This window comes from Accipiter gentilis, chromosome 1 (genome assembly GCF_929443795.1).
Source record: "Accipiter gentilis chromosome 1, bAccGen1.1, whole genome shotgun sequence".
NCBI lineage: Eukaryota > Metazoa > Chordata > Aves > Accipitriformes > Accipitridae > Astur > Astur gentilis.
Genome location: NC_064880.1, coordinates 3,539,234 through 3,555,055, shown reverse-complemented (window position 1 = coordinate 3,555,055; position 15,822 = coordinate 3,539,234). Strand labels below are relative to the sequence as shown.

Sequence of the window (15,822 nt, the reverse complement as noted above, 5' to 3'; positions counted from 1 at the left end):
GGCTTTGCTTGCATACGGATAACTCTGTTCCATGATTATCGGATCTGTTTTCTTTCCACGTCACTGGACAGATGTGACAGTAGGAGGCTATTAGAATCCAGCTGCAAAGGTCACCAGACCTCCTTCACAAAGTGAAATATTAACATGACATCAGCCATTTGCAAGAGGCTTTCCCAGGCTGAGGCATGTGGTGTGAAATGACTTTTTTGAGGCCAGAGTCCAACAGTAAGCACTGTAAACCTGGGAGCGTTCCCTTGCAGAGCTGTTCACTACTATATGATGTTTATACTTGGACAGTTGTTTCTTTAACCACACACCTGGAAATGTGGTAAGCCTCACACCGCCCTTATGCACCAAAGATATGCAATCCAAATTTCACTGCAAGGAGCTTCTTAAGTTTGTGGGCTTGTAATTTAAAAGGTTGTTTCCTGAAATATTAGTCAGGCTTTAAAAAAATCCAGCACTGAACATGTGCCAGCTGAAAGAACAGTAGGGGAGAGATATGACTTAGATCCACATGAATTAATACTGCTATCGCAGCAAAAGGATAGGACACCCACAAACCAAAGAGAACAGCAAAAGTGCTGAAGGGACCATTAGAGTACGTAGTAACTCTGTGCCTCTGAGGCTCTTGGTGTCTTCAGTGAATTAGTGAATGGCGAAGATAGTGACTGTCTTCAGTAAGGGACATGCTTCTAAGAGAAAGAAGGATAAATTTAAGAAGAAAGCCCAAAAGGTCACAAAGCTGGGTCTAAATCTAAATTTCTGCCAAGCTGAGGAAGGGTTCAGGCCAACAGCATGGTACTTGTATGTACCTTACAAAGATTACACAGAACCAAAGTAGCACAGCACACTCAGTGCCATCTATTCTAAGCATTCTTCAATGGGAAATATGCATAATACCTTACACGGGTGAGTGCAGTCCCCATCTGTAAGCTATGAGACAGCCAACATTTGCTACAGTCCTATGTAATACGGGTGGAGCAAAAAGGAGAGAGTCTGTCCTCACACAGTATTGGCCTCAAAGACTGTGGGTCTAATAACTGTCTTGTTGAAGCTAAATTGGCTGCATAACCAAGAACTGTGATGTAACAGCTGTAACTTTCCTTCAGAGACTCCTGCTTTCCCCTTCCACTGCTCTCTTGTTCCCAGATGATATTACTTACAAGCAGAGGAGTATCTCCTCCATCAATGTCCCTTTCCATTAAAAATTCCTTCTAGCCTGTAGTTTGACCATGCTGCTCCCAGCCAGGGAGGGAAGAAGGGGGATGCTGGCCATTTACAGGCCACTTGTGACTCCACTGCTGCCCTTTCCTCATCTGGTTTCTTTTAACAAGTGAGTCTGAAGGAGAAAAAGGGGTAGGTCTGCTGTTCCTAAATGAGCTGCGATGTTCTTCAGCTCTGTGAGCAGCAAGAAGCACCAAAACCCTGCCAATGCTGTGTGAGGATAGGATGTGTCTCTACTCCCTTCATCCAAGAGCTCTTGATGTCGTCTCAGCAAACAATACTTCCTACATCTTAACATAAGCACGACATCAAATCCAGAGGAAGCAGGCTAGGTTATTAATCACCATTATATATCGTAGAAGACAGCCTGGAATCTGCTTTTATTCAAAAATACCAGATGCAAGAAAATACAACTACTGCCTATGACTGGCTCCTCTACTTCCTGCCACGCAAGGACAAATACATACTTACAAAAAGTTTGCTACCTGCCGAGCACTTTAAATGAAGCATATTTGTTACACCTTCCCTGGCCCCACACATCACTTCTCTCTTCCTAGACCCTCGATAAGTAGACAGCCTTTTCCCTGCCATGACACCCAATGTAAAAGATGGTGAGGCCAGAACCTCAGACACAGATTGCACAGATACCTTCCATCTACAGCCACCCTGAGCAAGCCCTAGGCTCTCTGAAGTTGCAGTAATATAGCATGGCTGCTCAGGATTGTACTTGATCCCTGGCCTTCTCCTGTATCTGTAAGGAAGCTGGCAAAATCCCAGGACAGAGCAGGCAGGACAGCAAGAAACTATGCATGTTCAAAATGGCCTTTTTCATCAGCAATTCCTCAGAACTGCAGAGAGCTAGAGACTAAATCTGCACCCACCACGGTGGGAGCAAATCTTTGTGTGTAGGTCATATTTGTGTAGGAATTCATTGAAACAACTCCCCAGCAAGGAATACTTTTGTCCACAGTCTCAAGGCCTGACTTTGCTGCAGTTGCAGGGCTCTCAGTTTCCCTTTTGCAAAGGGAGGGAACTGGTCGCTGCAGGTTTACAAGCAAGTATAATTTCCTATGATAACAGCAGAAACACCAAGTATAGTGCATCTATTTCTTTTTTTGCACTTTTGTTTTTTAAGAGCAACCTCTGTCTTGGGAGGACACTGTAATGCCAGCCTTTGCTTTCTACAAATACCTCTCTGTCCTGCCACAGGCACTTGGAAAAGAAGGAAACGCAATAAGGACATTACGGAAAATTACTAACACAGATCCATGTCCAGCCCACAGCATTGCCGCCACTGTCTTTCCAAGCTCTGGTGTGACTCAGGGACTCCTATAATGTGAAGCTGCAATGCTACTGATAGATGGTCGCTTAGGTCCTACTAGCCAAGCACCTGCTAGAGAAAGATCCATTGCACTTCCCATTCTCCTGTCTGCTCACTCAAGCCATACAACCAAAACCAAACTAACAGAAGGGTCAGACAACAGATTGATGCCATCAGAGAATGAGGGTCTCTGCTTCAGCACAACAGAAATGTCATTTTTTTATTCCCTTACTGTGTTGCAGTGTTCACCTGACCTGGCATCACTCTCTTCTTCCTGATTGTTCTGCGTACAACTGGTACCCATGCCACTGGGCAGCAAGGGACTTACCCCCAAAATAAAATTAAAGATCTTACTGTAAAGCCCCTTTGACAGTTCAGGAAAGGTTATTTTAGTAGATGTATTTAACAGTCGTCTTTTCTTTGGCTTGCAAATTACATTTGATTGGTTATTAGTGTTTAGCAATTTCTTTACTTTTCAGTCCTGCTGCAGTGTTCCTTCGAACAACATCTCAGCCAACAGGGAGGTTTCATACAATTGCTATAGACTTAATTTCAGAGAAACATATAACCAAATATCTGCTCCCTAATTAGAGAAAACTCAGGTGTCAGCATGGCCATCTTCAGCACAAACAACACTCACAAGAGTATTTCAAAGCTTTGCAATATTCTCAGTGTTCCTCATAAGCTTCAAAAGTGTCAACTTGCAAGTGTTGGAGAAAGACATAAAGACTTAGACATCACAGAAGGGAATGGGTGGCTTCCAGAAGACTGGGTGTTCTGTCAGTGTCCTGAAACACAGATTCACCAGGCTGCTGGTTACTGAAATGTCAGCACAGCTAGATGACTTTGCCTTTCTGTAGCAGCAGCAGAAAGTGCCATCATGAAGATTTCAGTCCTCCGTGCCATAGCAACAACAGCCCAGGAACTTTCTCCAGCAGACTGAAAAAGTAAGTGCTGGGTAGTCCTTTCCTTGCTTTCCTCCAACACTTCTTCCAACCTCTTCCTTGAGCAGCCCTCTGGGCGCAGCCTCTAGAGTCCAAGCAGAAATCTAAACTCCTTCACCCTCACATCAGCCAGACTGAAAATTAAATCCTGGTGACTCATTATGAAAGTACAGACTCCCTTGTGCCCAGGGCTCTGGCCACAATCGATCTGCTACCAGCTCTTTGAAAACACAGCCAAAAAAGAAGCTTGTTTCTCTCTAATAATTCAGTCCTCAAGCTTTACTGCAACACATATGGCTGCCCTATACAAACGGCAGCCTGGCTGTGCTGGGGGCAAAGCGTTTGAAAGAAATGGAATAATTAAAGAGCTTCTTTCAGGCAAATTTTTTCTCTTGCTGCTATTTTTGTTCTCTGAGTTTGGAAGTCGTGTGCCTTCATGCATTGCACTCTTACTGCCAGATTCAATTTTTCCACTTGGTTTCTTCATGGTTCTGATAGCTGGACATAATAACCAGCTAAAAAAAAAAGAGAGCTGGGATTTCTCGGGATGCTTTTCTTCTCAGGAAAGCAACAGCAGCCATTGTTAATCTGCAGACATCAGCTAGAGGCTAGTGTAGCAAGGGAGTCTAGCGGCGTATTTCCTGCCAGAAGGTGGAGAGAGCATCTATAATTTACTCCCCATTGTTATCATAAGCTAAGAAAAGGAGTTGATATATTTGGACTCTGTGTGGAGGAGGAAGACATTTTGGTTCTGGTATCCGCTCAGGTATGAATACAACTGACGATGGCTATGAAAGCATGAAATCTGAGCTTTATATTTGGTGTGCGGACTTGATGTAAAAGGTTCCAAGTGTTTGATTTCAAGGACAGTGATCTCGGGGACCTACTCAGTTCCAGGCCTATAATGGAGTTCCAGCTTCATTACAGGAAGCACGGGCGAACATTCATCCATCCTTTCCAGTTATATGGTGCTTCTATATCTGAATGAAGTCCTTGGGGAGATGAATTACGAGGCCGAGACGTGGTTAGGGGTAGTGCAGCCATGCATTCATCTTGGATAAAGGTGTACGTGGAAGATAAAAGGACCTCAGTCCTCCGTCAAGTACCTAACTCCTATCCTGCAGTGTCTTTTCCCATACACCTGGTCTTGTTGGCCAGGGATTTTTCTTTCTGCAGCTCTGGCCCCCTGCTTCTTAGACAGCAATGTAAGTTCTCTAAGGGCTGGGAGCAGGTTGGAGCAGAGCAGCAGTGTGCAAAACCAGAAGCAGCTCAAGTTCCCCCCCCTTCCCCGCCTTCTCCTCCTCCCTGACCAAACGATCTCACTGCGGGGCCTGCCATGTCAAGGAAGAAACCAGTGAGCAAAATCTAGAAGTAACCGGTGCTGACTCCCCTGCTCACAAACCCACCACTGTCCCTCCCCAGAATGATCTGCATGAATACGAGCGAACTCCATTATGGTCTGTGCTATTCCAGTACATTGCAAACAAGCCGGTAATGAGCTAAAACAGTGTTAACTGAGATCCTCCCTGACAGGGCCTGCTTCATACAGCCAGGACAGGCCCAGCACATGTGCTCCAAAGAGGTAGAAAGCTTGGGAAAAGAGATTATACCAGATTCTTTAACACCTGATTTCCCATCCTTCAAGGGTACAACATGCCTAAGCCCATCCCTGGGCTTTTGGGGTTCAAAATGTCCTTATCCTGCTCACTGATGAAGTTCCGGAGTCCACTGATCATGCTTTCCTAGAGAAATCACAGGTTTCAGTGCAACTGCTTACTGCAGAACGCCAACACCGGGCTAAACTCTCTGCCAATTTCATTCCCAAATTTAAATCCTCCCACTGTTCCACCAGTGTGGCATAGATAAAAGGCAAAACCCTTTCAGTTACACAAGCAAGCTGAAAACCTGGAGTAACTCCATAGGGATGAGTAATGCCACCTCAGCACTGCTGAGCTCCACTGCTCCGTTCTGAAGGAACACAGAAGTGAGATGAACAGGCATGGCAAGTGGCACATATAATCCCTCCTGAACCTACGTGCTTGCCACGTCCACAGCACTTGTGACTGCTGACACAAACAGAAAACCCCAGGCAAAGGCAGCAGCTGTAGTGTGTACACAGGGATGCTCAGCACTTAGGGCTCACATGCTCACCCATCTGGAGGCATGGGGCTAGGAAACCAAGTGATTCTGACAAGAATTGAATCCCTTCACCCAAAAAAGCAATGTCCCAATTGCTGGGCAGCTAAAAGCTGTGTAGTCATGTCCTGGCTGGGTGCCCTTCGTGTTTCCTGATGCTATGCTCTTCCTGCTAATGCTTTTCCAGGCCTTGGGCTATTTCCGTCATGAGGGGAGAGAAAACAATCCACAGCCTCATCTGCTAGTCGTTCAGTGCAAAGCGGAGCCCTTCCAACTACAGAGATGAGGCTTGAGTTTCCTTGCTCAGAGAAATCAGCAATTCCCCACAGTCCAGAGGGGTTTGCATTGTGAATTTTTCTTTGTCCTTTAACGAAGCCATTCAGACACATGATTTGTATGTGACAAAAATCTTCCCAGAAGCATTTTTATATCCCATGGGGACAGGAATAATAAGCTGCACTGCTATTAGAGAACAGGGTCTGTGGCAAGAACACATCTGCCTTTCCCCTCTTGTGACTTGGTTCTACAAACTTTCATTAGATGGTCCTAGCTAAACACCAAGAGAATAATCGCCCACATCCAAAATGAGATCAAAGCAAGAACGTCCCACTGGCAAACTGATGCAGAAATCAAGTCATTGGCATCACTATGAGCTGAGGCTGACTATAATTGTGTGGGTGCCGAGAACCGCATTTTATAAGCTGTGCTTGGGGTGCAGTTAGAAAGCCAGAGCTGGTAGAGGAGGATGGGCAAAACCGGAGGGGAAATGACATCCTGACCGAGGGGCACTGGCTGTGACAGGTCAACTACAAGGCCCCTTTTTTAGTTAGATTATCATTAGTCACCATCTGCTTCTGACTCTGCTGACTAATAGTCTTACAAAAGAGATGGTTTATGATGACTGGAGCAATGAGCAGGACTAACAAAGCTGTTATTAGCTGCCACATAAGTCATCTCTTAGCCTTGACTTCCCCATTGCTAAATTGATAAACATTTGCTTCACAGTGACACTACGAGTATTCAGTGATTAATCCGTGTTTGGCAAGCTCCGGGGGATCCTCAGGTGACAAGCTGACTACAGCAAAGAACAGTCATTTATTCGATTAATAGACCTTAGCATTAAACAATATCATATTACTAACCAGCTTAGGCATGAAGTGATCAACAGACATTTCTCAGAGAGGCCTGTCTGCATTTTTCACATTTCTTTTTCTTCATGGTGGAATAGTGGTCATGGTTTTCTTGAAATTTTTTGTTCACTGAGTGCCTTTGACACAAACACACACGTGTTCTATATGAAGGCAAGTACGACAGAAATCCAACACCAAACTAGGTATTAAAAAGTAATAAAATGACCTAAAAGTGCTTGGTTACCTCTGGCAACTATATGAAGAAGAGAACCAAAAGAACATAAACTGTAATTCCAAATTATTAGCTGCTATAATAGCGACTACTTATACTTGCAGCTGTCAAAGCAACTCACAAAGCTGACTTAATTAAACATGCCCTTCTTTTTCCTTGGTAAGTGCATTTGGTTCTCCTCACTTTTCTGGCAGGGAAACTGAGGCACAAGGATACAAAGACTAAGCGTTTTTTTCAGTATTGAAGTTCAGAAAAACACAGGGCTATTTTCTGCATGCGGTCACCAGATTACAGGTTGTTAAATTGGTCAAGTAAAGGGCTCATTTGTCCCTAAGGCACATTTATATACAAAGGCGATCTCATTCACCAACTACAAAAAAAGCTGCATTTTTACAGTCAAGCATGTAAAAAGCACCTTAGAGGTTCTTGCTTTCAAAAGTGCCCACCAAACGTAGGCACATCGATTTGGGGCCACACAGCTCTGCACTGCATGAGCCGATCCTGCTCCAAGCGATATCAGCGGGACACGTGGGGTCCAAGCCAACTCCCATTGCAGTCAACGTGAAGGCATCCCTTTAGCTCAGCAGGAACAGGAATGTTTCCGGAGAGCCTGCCTCCCTCCCTCTACCTCCACTGCTGCCAATTCTAACTCAGGCTGATTTGTGACTCTTACATATGTGATCTAACTGCTACATCGTGTTACCACTCCCTTACAAGCCGTCTGTATTGCTGTGCATAAAACTCTCCCCTAGTTGGAGAGAAGGAGAAGCTGTAGCCCTTGAACTCTGAACAAAGCCCAACCTGCAGGCCAGCTGTTCCCAGCTGCTGGCTTGGATGCACGCAGGCTTGCTCAGTTTCAAATCTCTCTTGCCTTGGATGAGTCGTACACGGAACACGAGCGCCACATTCAAAGTAGTGCTTTTACACCTTGTGCTATACCTGATCAACATGTTGAGTGGGCTGGATAATTCCTAGAAACCCACCTTGCACCAGGAATAACTGCATGCACATGTGCATAAAACCCACTTTGCTAGCAGCAACAAGAATGACTGTCAAATCCAGGAAAATAGCTAATCCATGCCTTGCAGTGACAACTCCTCCACAGAAACATCTTCTGTGGCCAGGAAAAGCCTCATGAGCCTAATGTGTTTGGAAATGAGCCACCGGCATATTCAGATCAAAGACAATGTTATTTAGCCACCTGGAGCATTCAGATCTCTGTTTAATATAGTTCCAAATCAGGCTGCTAAGGGCCCTACATTAAATGTCACTCCAGCGATGTTCAGGGCCTCCCTTAGTTTAATGCTACGGGACAGAGTGAAACATGGGCTTTCCAGAGCTCAGGACAGGAGACAGGAACTCCTGGATCCTATTCCTGACAGCCACAGCATCCATGGGAGACCACTTACCACAGTCTCTGTGCCCCATTATTGCTATTAAAACACTGAGAAAAATGAATCCTTCCCTCTCTCGCAGGATTGTTGGGAGGATTTAATAAATAGTAGTGGCAAAGTGTTCACAGAGTCAGGAGCTGTAGGTGTGCAAAGCAGAGTCATTATTATTTATTAAATCTGACTGTGTTCTATTTGAAATGGAGTGAAACCAGCATTTGCCTTGGTGAGATTAGCTCTGCCCCTAACTAGACAAGGATGTTTGGCACAGACGCAAGTCATTTCTCATTCAACTCCTTCTTCCAGAACCATCAGCAGCCTGACAAGGTCACTAACAGCTGCCAAGCTACCTTCCAAAGGAGCACAGACTTTAGAAATTAAAATAAGGTGAGTGTGTTCCTTCAAGGAAAAGGAGCCTGCAGGGGAAGATGGGATTTTAAGTTCCACCTCCATATCCTCGTCTTCTGCAAGATACTGTATTTCTGGAGGTTTAAACTGAGATGAGGTAAAAGCAAAGCACTGACTCTCTGGATTTTTTTTGCAAGAGAAAAGTGCTGCTTTCATTGCATGGTGAAATACTGCTGTGGATGACCCTACAGCAAGTACATGAGTCTCACTGGCTGTTATTGTAAGATACAGAAGAGAAAAATATGGAACCTGCCATAGACAGACAGCAGAGTCAGCAAAACTCTAAACCAAAGTAGTTATTAACCTCCCTAAATACCTATCTGAAACCTTCTGTGCCCTCCAGTATCCACTGTTCTTCCTCCTTTCTTCAAAAGAATAAGTGTACTTTGCATCTCTCTGTCAATGTGAGCAGACAGCACCATGGCAACAGCTCCATGGTGACTATATCCATGACAACCAGATCCTGCAATTGCTGTGGCTTCCCGTTCAAAATGAGAGCTTGATTTGCATGGCTTTTTGCATTTGCTATTTGCTTGGAAATAGCATGGGACCAGTTGCGAGATAGTTAAGCATAGCCAAAGGTTTCTGAGGATAATGAGCAGAGTATACAGGATAGTGTTGGAGATGTAAGTTCTAAGGAGTAACGAAACTGGATAGTGTCATTAAATACCAGTTCATCATCCCACCTCAGCTGGAGCATGGACTGGAAAGCAAAGAGTCTAGGTGGGATGCTTTCTCAAGTCTACAGCCACAGCAAGTTTATAGTTCTTATACACAAGGCAAAAGAGCAGCCATGACAAGTAAAGTGCCATTTCAGACACACACACCACTTGTTAAAATACTGGAGATTTGAATCACTTTGTTGCTGCTGGTTCTGCGAGGCTCAACAAGCACAATCCTACAGGAATACCTCCCAGAGGGATCTGAGAAGAGATTGAAGAGCATATGAGAACATATGCTCCCTCCATAATGCCAGCCATTCCTGAAATCAAAAGCCCTCTGAAAACACGAACGGAGCCTTATATGCTCCCATGCCTCACACATGTCATATAGCTTAGGTGGGAAAATTGAGACACAAAAAAGGCGACTCATCTTGCTGAACTTCAAAAAGCAAATAAGCACCAAGTCCCCTAAGTCCTGGTCCCAGTCTTAAACTGGAGTCCTGTTGAAAGAGTCAACCTAGAAATGGGAAGAGGGATGGTTGGGAGTGAAACCAACCAGGAGCCAGGAAGAATATGTGGGAAACAGACTCTATCTACAGGAAACCTTCCCATCCCCAGCCCACTAAATCCTGTTGCTCTGTCAGCTAAGTGTGGCTTTTACTATATCCAGCACTAATCCGTCCCTGCCATGCACACCAGACAAAAGACACTGCCCTCCCCCAATAACACACACAGCAGTGGGATGCCTAGAGCTAAAGAGTGTTAATTTGGGATTAAGTCGCACCTGAGGCTTTAGTGGTTCCCTGGCTGATGGTCAGGATAGCAAGAACTGCTGCCATCTGCTTCTCCTTTGCTTCTTCTCTATTACTTCTCCTAACCAGCCCTTAACCCCAGCTACCCACATGTGGGCCAGGCTCAGCCCTATCACGCTGTCCATTTAAAAATCAGCAGCCACCACTTCTTTCAAGCTCCACTGCATAACAATTTCTAATCAAACCAGACTTTCTCATCACACTCCTACCAATCCTGTGCATGCCCATCTTTAGCCCTTGCTCTTCCACATCCTCTTCAGAACACCTGGCTCTCCACATGGTGGGGGAAGCACACAAAAAAAAGGAGCAGCCTGGGTAATTGACAATTCTACATACAACTGATGAAAGTCAGATCCAATGTATTACTATTCAATTATTGCCTTGGTTTAAGTTTGCTGAAAGGAGTTGGCTTCATAGTCTTGAGTCTGATGTGTACAAATTAGTCACAACACATAAACAGCACTGTCCTCAGTTGTCTCTCACTGGTCCCTCTTTCCTTCCAGAGAGGAACCAGTTCAGCTGATGTTGACTCCCTTGGGCCTTAGAGTCTACTGTTCTTTTGTCAACAGCAAGATCAGGACAAACTAGATTAAAACTCAGCTGGATAGAAAACCAATTACTTCAGTAATGCTTAAATACTATTTCAGAGCAGCAAGTTCCCAAAACGCAAGCTTCATTTCTCTTTCTGTGGATCAATGGCAAAACTCTGCATTTAGGCGAGGATGAAATCCCATCTTTTTTATCCTTTTGAGGGTTCCTAGTTTTACTGATGGCAGTCTGGATCAGGAGAAAGTGACATCATGGAAAATGCCCCTCCACCAGCCCCCGAGCCTGCTGCTACCTGCTCTCACCCATCCTTACCAAGCTTCTGAGCAGGTTCATTTGCTTCCTCCAGATTCTTGGGAAATGCAGCTTGTTCCCTTGTCCCCTTGTTATTTATCCTCTTCTATCCCTCACTGCAAGCTCCCTGCCTTCTGTTTGTGTGCAGAGGAGGAGGAAGTTCCTGCAGTCCCTGCCGGCTGCAGCACTCTCGCACAAAGGAAAAGTAAATGTTTATCTGGTTCTTTGGTATGTATATCACTGCTGTGGTTACAGCTCAGTAGAGAAGTCTTACTGCAGCTGGAGTTAATGCCTCAGAATACGTATTCCAAGGGTGGGTCTAACTAGGCTGGGGAGAGTGCTGTCTAGTGACTTGGAGCAGGAGTCTGAAAGCGAATGCTCCTGGGTTGTATCCTTACCTCTGGCAATGACTCAGTCATATCATCAGAAATAACTCATAATCGCTCCCTGACTTGGCTTCCCCATCTGTAAAATGGAGCCGCTTTCACGAAGCTGCACTGTGAACTCCACTCAGTGACAACTGCACCACATTCAAAGACCTTCAGATCAAAGATACTGTGAAAAGATTACTGTTAATATTGCCAGAGATTTATTAACATACCCCTGGTCCTGACAAGTCAATAGCCTTCCCAAGCATAAACGTTCAAGACAGTGCAAACACTGACCTAGATTTTGAGTAATTATGCTGGAAACTAGCACATGTGATGCTTTTGCTCTCTGGCTTTCAAGTCAGCAGCATTCACGTAAGTAGAGAATATATAGCTACCTTTAGTTTCAGAGCTGTTCCTTTCCTACTGCCACTCAGTTTTTCAAAGTGCTAGCAAGATCAGACCAAAGATTATTCTTTTTCCATCCCCAAACTGAGGTCGCTGCTACTTGAGTGGAAGCAGAATGTTTACTAGGTGCAAAACAAGGTTTGAAACACCCCACGACACTTCAACTTCCATCCAGGAAAGGGCAGTGTTGCTTGCAAATCCTAGGTGACTCATTGCGGTACAGAGTGAAGATAGGGATCACTACACAGGGTGGCAAAGACCTGTCCTGTGATGCCAACAGTGACCTGTCTGCAAGCGAAAGAAATTCCCATAACGCATCAGTTCAATTGTCAATGGAGATGAGGAGAAAAGAGCTCCCTGACCTTTACAGTGAACAGGTGGTATGAACTATGGCGTTAGCGTACCTCATCTTACTGTGTCTGAGTGTAGGGACACGCACGTATTACTAATCGTCTTGACAGTGACAATTTTTACCCATTTTCCATCCCCTCGTTAAATCAGGATTTTTTAATGTGTCCACCATTCATGCTAAATGTATGAACTTCCAGTTTCTTGTCTTTCTGGTACGATAACCCCAAACAGCAGTGCACAGTGCAGCAAGAGGGAGCTCAGTCCTTCACAAGAGTCAAAACATGGAGTCATAGCTCAGTTCCAAATAGATAGCACACGCGTGAACCATACAAGGGAGCAGGCTTCAGAAAGGGATGCAGGCTATATTGCTCCATCGTGCTGACGTAGACAAGGCTGCCGGCTTGCAGACAAGAGCCAGGCTTGAAAGGTACAAAGAGCTGAGATCTAGGTCTTGTTATACTCAGTCATACAGCCCACGCCAAAGAAGCTCACCTGGCCAAGTCACTAGTGACATGTTCAGAACTGCTCTTGCTTACTCAGGTTAAGGAGAAAAGTCCAATTTTACATTGGAAAACACTGGTTTCCGTCTTGATTTCTGTCTGTATAAGGAACTGGCTTCTGGTGCTGAAATCTCATGAGATACTGGTCTTCACAGAACTGGGACTCTACTTGCCTTGTCTGCACGGCTCGCTCAGAGCATCCACGAAGCTATTGCCCCAGACAATATAGTTCTTGCAGTAGGCTGGCTCTGGCAGTGATAAAAATCACAAGGCATGGGCAAGGGACAGGATACTTGGCACAGCACCATGGAGGAGAGGAGGTCTCACCACACGGCTTCACTGGAGGTCAGTAAAGGCCTAAGAGACTGATGCTCCACATGGAAAGACTAAAGGCAGGGAGAACAAATAATCACACGTGCTTACGCAGCAATTCAGTGAGAGTACTTACTCCCAGGGCACTGTTTTATCCTCTGATGGCAATAGCTAACCAGTGAGACAGCTACCAAGGGTGGGTTAACATCAAGGCCTTCACTGGCAAAGGCGTAGAGGAAAAGTCCTGGAGCCAGCTACGTTTTAAAGGGCATGCATATGCAAAGTCCTCAAGCACATACTTGATTTTAAACCTGTCTCTCACTCCCACCAAATTAAATGGGATTTCACATATATGCCTAGTGCTAAGCACATGCTTCACCCAGCTTGCTAAATAGGAACACAAATCAGAGTGAAGAAATGTCTTTGTAAAACTAGTTGCACTGGTATAACTAGTAGGGTGAACTAGATCCAGAGATATACCCAGCAAGGAATAAACTAGGGAGTTAATGTTACATGCTGCTACGCTTAAACCCCTGGGTGCCTCGCTGTCCCAAGCATGACAGATGGAAGACATGGAGTGCCTCTTGCTAAGCTGGGTATGTGAAGCACTCATAGTTTTTTGCAGGCTTGCTCCATCCGCATTACTTAGCATTAAAGAGCAATTTGGTGCAGAGCACAAGAGGTGTGCGCACTAACAAACTGAAGTCCCACAAAAATGCCAGCCACAAAGCAAGTGTTTTCGTCACAGCTGAGCATTCCAGGCTAGCCTAGACAAAGTGAGGAAAAGAGTTGTTGCCCCAAGCCACAGTAGGTCAAACTGCAGGTTGCTAAATTTCTCTAAATAAAAATATGTTCACTAGGCTTTTATGCAAGCAAACAAACAAACAGGGAAGCCAGGCACAAAACTGAGGGTGAGGTATTTTGGAGGTCTGCATGACCATTGAGTCTCTCATTTCTGGTACTGCCTAATGCAAGGACACCACAGATGTCCTTGGCCATGGAACTGCATTGCTCTGTGACTCCAGAAGACATACTTTCAAACACATGACATATCTTAAAATAAGAAGCACGAAATCCTTTTATTCACATGTGGCTACTGGGCTTTCCTCTGGAATCATTAAGTCTTTGATTTCTCTGGGTCCCATGTGATCACTTGTTATCAGAAGCTGCAACTTTAAAAAGATTAAATATCACAAACTAATTATCAACTGCTAATCCTCAGCAACCTAACAGAATGACTGCTATGGTGTGAGAAGTGAATTTGGCCAGCAAGTGAAAGGAGACAGGCTGGATCTTCTAGCATGAGACACTGAGACACCCCCCCCTCCACTCCTGCCACAAGTATCATCCTTAATACTAAGGCAGAAGGGCAGGACATATGCAGAACCGGCATGTGTAATGATAGTAGGTGGGTGATGAATTGCAGAATTGACAGTTAAATATCTACCTATTAAATGGAGGCCTTAAATCACATACTAAATATTTACCTGCACAAGTGATGAATTAGACCCTGAAAACGAAGGCTGCATACCTCGTCACTGATCTACATCAAATTCATAACATAAGAACATATGTCCTGACATCAGTAGGGATTAAACAGGTTTTTGGTTAGAAAACAGATCTGGTTTATGCAAAACACTGCAGCTTTGCACCTTGCTGGTAAAGGTGTGGAGTGGCAGGTAGACTCAGGGCCTATGACTCATTAGAATTCCACAGAAAATTTGTTTTGGAAAAAAAACACCACTGGCAGATGTTAGGTGGACTCTGCTATGCTGCACAAGCCTTCTGCCTCGAACCAGAAATAGCTGGACTGCAGATGTGTGCAAGATTTTGTTTAGTCTATCATGGTTATTGCTGCGGAGAAAACTTTTGTTTTATTCCTAAATATTCATTCTCCCACACACATGCATAACCACAATGCACACACACACAGTTTGGCAGAAGATGCAGAGCCTGCTTGTTTGAAGCCTAGACCTAGAATACAAAGGCATTTCAGAGAGATTGATGGGAGCCAGAGAACAGTAAGGGGAAAAGACATATTGGCAATAACAGGAGACGCTGCAAGTCAGGGAGGAGGCCAGGAAAACAATGCAGAGAGGCAAGGGTAGATTAGCAAAAAGAAGTGCAAGAAAGTGGGAGAAAAGTGCTCTTCCTGTCTCTCAGGGCCAGAGTTTCTGTTCATACAAAGCCAATGAGAAGCACTGCTGATTTACACCAGCTGGGAACCTAGCCTTCAGCACTGGTTCTGCACCCTTGCAGCCAAAGAGAGTTTTGCCACGAGGCTTCAGTAGATCAGGCCTTCGCTTCCTATGCCTCTTTGTGTTTCAGAACCATGGGCGCTGATCGTGCACCTGGCCTGGCTTGGCTCTGAACCCTTGACAGTCTCTGAAGTGCCAAAAGAGAGAGAAAGAGGGACTGTGGCAAGAAACACACATACACAAATGCAGAGCAAGGCAAACGTTCCGCTTTGCCAGTGGCAGGTGTCCCTTTGCTGCAATGGCAGTGATAAATGTCACCCTGACCTCCTAAACACAAACACACACACACACGCACACTTCATCTCTTGTTCCCATTAGCTCCGGAACAGACAACCACACAGTGCCTATTCTACAAGGCACAGTATCATCTTGCACTGATTGCTACTTGTCCTCTGCCTTGATGGTGAATTTTGAACTCATTAGCTGCTAATGGCTCTGCACGTGGAGCACAGGCACACTCAGGCCCGTGGACAATGTCCTCCCTTGTGGCTGCCGCCACAGGAACTCCATTGTGTGCCCCAA

General features: G+C 45.0%; 1 protein-coding gene across 1 annotated transcript in view; it reads right to left on the bottom strand.

Annotated features, from left to right (window-relative positions):
- Positions 1–15,822, bottom strand: part of ACAP3 (ArfGAP with coiled-coil, ankyrin repeat and PH domains 3) — a 94,736-nt gene that overhangs the window by 53,788 nt on the left and 25,126 nt on the right. The window lies entirely within an intron of this gene.